We start from the raw sequence: 6299 nt of genomic DNA on the forward strand, positions 1-6299 counted from the left end.
GTTGGACCTGGTGCTTACGACTTTGGTGAGATGACAGTTCCTTATTAAGTAGCGCTTCGCCCCCCCCCCTCTTCCTTCCTCTTGTTACTTCTTTGTATCTTGGCGCCTCTTTCCTCGCTTCTGCTTTCCACTACCCCTTCTCTGGCTTCCCCCGAAAGGGGGCGGCCCCTCCCCCTCTCTCGTTGGCCTGCTACACTAACCATGTAGCAAGTCCGCTCACCCCCCCCCTTTTTTTTCTTCTTCCTTCCCGTTAAAGTGTCTTGTGCCGTCTTTCATTCTTGAAGTGTTTTACAATGTCATCCCAAGTGTCAGTGTATTATGTAGTGTCCCTTCACGTTAATGTTCCCTCTGCTGCGACTGCCGCCTGCCGTCCCCTGGCCGTCCACCATTGCCACTAGGCGATGTCTTCGACACCCGGCAGCTTGAATGCAGGAGGAAGCGCGACCTGACGAGCCCAGCCAGCAGCACTGACGACGCCGAAAACCGGCCGACGCTTGACGGGAACATACTTACCATCTTATTTCCCGTGCCCAATGGTTTCAGATGTCCCATGCCAGACTGCCACGAGAAGTACGTCGGCGTCACATGGACCAGCCGGCGCCAAAGCCTCACGCGACATCTCTGGGACGAACACAGGATAAAGGTTGCCGCGGCCTACACCTGTACCATCTGTTCCGCAACCGACCTGGGCTACCGGCCAACTGTGCACCCGTGCATCTCGAAAGGGAGGCACGAGCTCTGGACGAACGCAACCTTCGCGCACCCGTGCGCCGAGTGCTCGCTGACGTTCCCCAACAAGGGGCTGGACAATCATGTCCGATCCCACAGCAGGAAGGCAGCAAAGCAGCGCGCGACCCAACCGGCGACCGATGTGAGATCAACTCCGCGCGCCACCCCCGCGACGACGAGCAGCACCACCACCGCCGCCAACGAGACCAACGCTCCAGCGAGCTCACCGAGAGCGAATCCAACACCACCGGACCTAGCTCTAACATTCCTCTCTTCCCCTCTAGACGGCACGACTGGCAACACCGCCAATGCCACAGCAACCGCGGGATCAGCAACACCGACGATCAACGAGGGGACTACACCATCGCGAGGAATAATGAGCCCGTCTCATGACTCGCAGGACCAGGAGATGGCGCCAGCCACCCCGGGCCCTGCGGAATGTGAGGAAAGCAGCGCGTCCCTGCGCAGCAGCACGGCACCGGCGAGCACGCCCAGAACCGGTCCAGCGACATCGGACCTCCTTTTTACCCCTCTTTACTCCTCTCCCCTAGCCCCCACGCACGACGCGGCCAGCCGGGACGACGGGTGCACTGCGGCAAAGCCGACAGCAGACGAGAACTCACCATCCGAGGGGTCACTGAGCGTAGCTTTTTCATTGCAGGGCGCAGAGACAGCCTCGGCTGCAGCCAGCCCTGCGGAGAATCAGCACTCGCATACTCTCGGAGCAACACTGCGGCGCAGCGCCGCAACGACGCAGGACGATCAACCGCTGAGCTCGACGCCAAGGAGCATCACCTCAGAGTGTTCGATCCCCCACACAGGTGATGTCCCCAGAGGACGCGCTACCCGACGAAGCCGGCAACGACCCGGCACCGCAGGATGAGACTTCTGGCGAGACCACCCTCTCCGGCCCAATTGATGACACCAGCGTGCTAGCAGAGCACACCCAGAAGATCCGGAAACTGCTTCACGAGCCCGCCACCACCGAGCGCTGGGATGACTTCTTATCCAACTGGGACGATGCCATTTCCACGATTAGGAGGGAGGCAGATCCAGGGCCTGTACCGTCGAAACCGTCGTCGGGCAGTTCGTGTCATCGTTCAGGGCGAGTCGAAGCTCTGCGTGCTTCCGCTTGACAAACTGGAGGAGCACTTCACTGCGACATGGACTCCAAAGGAAGCGGACACCAGCCGGCTGCTCAACAAAACTCACCGCAGTGACATGGCCGAGATCTGCCTCGCCAAATTCACTGCCGATGAAGTTGCAGCAAGTCTTCGCAAATGCAAAAACACGGCCCGCGGTGGTGATCGGATCACCTATCGCCACTGGCGTACTAATGACTCCGATGCTCTCTTTTTGTTCGCAGTATTCAACATGTGCCTCCGGTTCAAGCGAGTACCCCCTGCCTGGAAGGAGACGCGAACGATCCTCGTTCATAAGAAGGGTGACCCGAGCGACGTCACGAACTGGAGACCCATCGCCCTTGGAAGCACAATCTCCAAGCTGTATGCGGGCTGCCTTGCGGCCCGCATGCTGCAGTGGGTGTGCGACCATGGTGTGCTCTCGCGGTGGCAAAAGGGGTTCCTGCCGCACGATGGAGTGTTCGAACACACAACTTCGTGCTGCAGGAGCGTCTGGACGCGGCGCGGGCCGGCGACCTTTGCGTGGCGTTCCTCGACTTCGCCAATGCCTTTGGCTCTGTGCCACACAATGCACTAATCGACTTTTCGAGATGCAGGTGCTGGAGAGGACTTCTGCGCCATTGTCGCGGACCTCTACAGAGGCAACACGACCCGCATCATCGCCGAGACTGGAACTACGGCTCCAGTGAGCATCTCAGCCGGTATCCGACAGGGCTGCCCACTGAGCGGCCTGCTATTCAACCTGGTGCTAGACCCCGTCATAAGGGCGGTTCAAGGAGGTGAGAAGCAGCACAACGTGCTCGCCTACGCCGACGATCTAACCCCCTTTGCAGACAACCCAGGGCAGCTTCAGGACCGCATCAACGTCGTGGCGACTCTGGCTGGAAAGCTGGGACTTCGGCTGAACCCGAAGAAGTGCAGAAGCCTGCACCTCTCCGGAAGGACTCCCGTGGGCACCCGGGCAACAACATTTCTCGTTGACGGCGAGGAAATCCCCCGCATAGGTGACTACGACAGTCAAACCTTTCTTGGACGCCCCGTCGGATTTAGTCTTCTGCCGGACAACTCCACAGTCGACCAAGCGATATCCGTCGGCCGCACCCTACTTCAGTCCATGCTTGCCCCATGGCAACGAATTGACGATGTGAAAACTTTTCTTTCCAGCGCTCAACTTCGCAATGAGGTGCGGACAAATCGGCAAATCGGAATGGGCACGATTGGACGATGCTCTCGGGCCCCTAATCAAGAAGACTATCTTCCAGGGAACGCTGCCAACGACTACGTCTACGGCAGCGCAGCAGCCGGAGCAGCGGGCATCCCCGTCGCAGCTGACACCAGCGACGCCTGCCGACCTCGAGATTCAGATGGCCCTGGATGCGCTAACTAAAAATGTCTCTAAGCGTATTCGCAGGTCAGCCACCTTCTAGGAGATCTCGGGTTACCTGAGCGGCGAGCTGGGCGGAGTTTTCCAGGAGGCACGAGCGACGCAGCTCCAGTTGGTGTGGACGGAGGCACGAAAAGTCTCCCGCCGACTGGACGTCACCTGGCAGCTATACGAGGGGGGAGTCAGTATTACCTGCGGTGAGGACACCCTCTCGCCGAAGAAACGCACAAAGGTGGTGAGAACACTGCGCTATAGGATGACGCACTCCCGAGATCGTGCTCTGCACGAAAAACCCAATCAGGGTAAAGCAATGGCGTGCGTCGCAGCGGATCCTTGCAGCTCCCACTTTATGCGTTCCGTCGGTTTCACCCGATTCTGCGACTGGCGCTTCATCCACAAGGCACGCCTCAACCTGCTGCCCGTGAATGGAGCGAGGCCCTGGGCATCCACCGCTGACAAGCGGTGTCGAGTGTGCGGGTACGCGATGGAAACGCTACCGCACGTCCTGGGTCACTGCATGCGCCACAGTGTGGCGTACACCAGTCGCCACAACAGTATTGTTAATCGAGTGAAACATGCTGCTTGCAGGAAATTCACGGTCACGCACGAGAACCAGCCGGTTGGCGACACCAACCTTCGCCCCGACCTTGTTCTCGCCAGGGGGGAGGAGGCGATCATCGTGGACGTGACCTGCCCGTTCGAAAATCGTCTCGAGGCCTTCGAAGCAGCCCGCACGGAGAAGGAACGCAAGTACCAACCCGTCCGGGACTACCTGCTTCGCCGCTACCAGAGGGTCAGCATCGAGGCAATCGTCGTCGGTATGCTTGGCTCCTGGGACCCGGGCAACGACAGAGTCCTGAAAAGGCTCTGCAGCAGGAGGTATCTCCGGCTACTCAAGAAGCTTGCGGTCAGCGAGACGATCGCAGCTTCTAGAGAGGTATACAGCACGCACGTGGCAAATTAGGTGAGAGGAGACATCTCCCTACGTGGTAACTCCGCCTAGCCACGGACGTGATGTACAACCTCAGCATTACAATAAATAAAATACTACACGCACAGAGCGAATAAACACAGAACACCAACACAATGCCTTCCACCTTCCGGAGGAAAGCAAACAAAAATAAGAACAAGTTCTTCCTTCTGGATCAAAGATGTTAACATTTTTGAAACAAACTGTTCTTATCAGCTTAATATCTGATACGGGTCCTATTTGGACCCAAGATATTAAGCTTATTTTTGGAATGGGGCGGAGTGCTTGAAGCTTGCTTCACCTCCGCCACAGGTTGGCCCGGTATTATACTATCTCCGGGATCGGCCCACTCACCCCCTCGGGGGTGAGAATATTGCAGTCTAAAATGAGTTGGAAGTGTGATTGTACTAATCGTGAAATGTATGCCTTGTCTGGGAATGTTTCTGCACGCTGGTCTTCACCCGCTCGCCCGCCCCGGCTGACGCGGTTTTTGCGCGCGGTGAATGTGTCGCTCTTCGTGCACTCGTGGTGCTTGCTCCATCCAGCTCGTTGGTGCGAAAGCTACTTCGTTATTTTGTTAGTGTATTTTGCAATAGGGTTGGGGCTGAGACGAGAGGACAACTATTTTGGCTCTCGGCTTTTGAAAAGCTTTGAAGATCTTGTGCACAATGGGACAAATGAACGTTTCAATTTCGATTTTTATTTTGCATCTTAGTGCGTCCGTGTGTTCAGTGCTCACATTTCAGGCAACACGCATACAGCTGCACACGCAAGGATACCCTTTTCGTGTATAGTGTATAAGTAGGACGTGGTAAGAGAGAGACCACGTCTTACTTATACACCATTGCCTCCAAAAATAAGAAACAACGAAAGACGCACCTCGCACCCGGTGCAGTGGTGCCCCGACGAGCGAGAATTCGTATCAAGTGCAGCGCCGGGTGTGCGTGTTCGTGTGCTATTCTTGTGTCCCCGCAATGCCCGGCACAAACAGCGAAACAGCGTCAAGAAGAAGATGAAGGACAACAAGCGGCATCAGCGGTGCGTACACTCGCAAAAGTTTTCGGGAGTAACTGTGCAGTTCATCCGAAAAAGCGCTTTACTCCCTCAAAGGATGAACTGCAGAAGCATGCGTGCCGTGCGCAAAGTTCGGAGCGTAACTGCTTGGTCCTTCGTCAAAATGAGAGGAACGGCAGGACTCCCGCATGCCTCGAGGAGGAGACGGAGGGACGCGGGAGGTGAGGGGGTGAGCGGGGAGATCTCCTTTCACTACTAAGCATATTTTCACGTTACGGTTAAGAGCATTACGATGTGTTAGTGCCTGGAAAATGTATATTGGTGGCCGTAACAATGCTCGTTCGTTTCTTGCAGGCAATAAGTGGATGAACAAATAACTAAAATAAAATTGTTAAGAAAGATGACAGGATGACCTTTATTGAACGGTGGAGATGGACCCCTGTTTGCCCGATGGTATGTATACGTCCAGGCCGGTGCACCGTGAATGACATAAAAAACTAGTGCACAATTACAAAATCACATACACGCACATGTGATCCGTATCTAGCGGAATTCGACGTTCGAGCTCGCTTGATCGATCGGATTGTGCACGGTTTTTTTTCCTTGCTTTAATTTCCACCTGCGCCGCAGTCGTGTTTTATTTACCTGCTGCAACATTGCTATTTTATTTCAACACCCTGCTCAGGGCCGACATGGCGACTTTACTTTTGTGGTTCAACTGCAACGAGGACCGCACGTGGATACGTGCCGTGTGTCGCGGACAGTTTTGGAGTTTCGAGTGCTGGGACGAGCCACGCATCTAGCATACGGCCCCCGCGTCCGTGGCCTTGGAACATTGAAAGCGTGCCTGACTGAAACCGCTACTGTTCTCCCCTCGGAAGTGGGTCATAAAACGGGGGACAAGTGCACCAGTGTCAGTGGTTGTTATTTTTTTTTTGTTTTTTTTTTTTCTCTGTGTGTGTGGTGCAAGGACGAGAATCCGGGGGACCCGGGAAAATATCAGTCGCCAGCGAACCTTTTGAGCTGCGTGGACGTTTCCTATTTTGGTGTATCAGTAAAT

General features: G+C 55.7%; 1 pseudogene; it reads left to right on the plus strand.

The window, feature by feature from the left end:
- The first annotated feature begins 4402 nt into the window (after positions 1 to 4402).
- Positions 4403 to 4580, plus strand: LOC119375703 (U2 spliceosomal RNA; annotated as a pseudogene).
- The last annotated feature ends 1719 nt before the right edge of the window (positions 4581 to 6299 follow it).

Source organism: Rhipicephalus sanguineus, chromosome 11 (genome assembly GCF_013339695.2).
Source record: "Rhipicephalus sanguineus isolate Rsan-2018 chromosome 11, BIME_Rsan_1.4, whole genome shotgun sequence".
Lineage (NCBI taxonomy): Eukaryota > Metazoa > Arthropoda > Arachnida > Ixodida > Ixodidae > Rhipicephalus > Rhipicephalus sanguineus.